The sequence below is a fragment of the Penaeus monodon genome, chromosome 19 (assembly GCF_015228065.2).
Source record: "Penaeus monodon isolate SGIC_2016 chromosome 19, NSTDA_Pmon_1, whole genome shotgun sequence".
NCBI lineage: Eukaryota > Metazoa > Arthropoda > Malacostraca > Decapoda > Penaeidae > Penaeus > Penaeus monodon.
The window spans coordinates 10,356,180-10,356,615 of record NC_051404.1 but is presented as its reverse complement, the minus strand read 5'-3'; positions in this window follow the sequence as shown (position 1 = coordinate 10,356,615).

Below are 436 nucleotides of genomic sequence, written 5' to 3'. Positions count from 1 at the left end.
TAAACGGCAAGTGGTATGAACATATATCGAAAGATGTGACTAATAACAATGAATATATGATCTTCTGAAACGTTATGGTACTATGCCATTGGATGTGACCTTATGATACAGTGAGATCGGATGACAGATACAAGGGAAACTGATATTGCGCTCATAAATAAGGAGATAAAGATAAAAGGTATTGCAATTCCAGACGACAAATGGGGTCAGCAAGAAGGAACAAGAAAAGATAGAGATGACATACATAAGATCGTGGAATATGTATAAGGGACTGTGATACTTATTGTGATAGGTGTACTTAGGGGCGCATGAAAAGGTGTCTTTGTGACAGGTGTACTTGGGGCGCATGAAAATGATGTCTTTGTGATAGGTGTACTTAAGGCCGCACAAAGATGTTTGTATCCCAGTGGATACACACTAGACAAAAGCTTCTGTC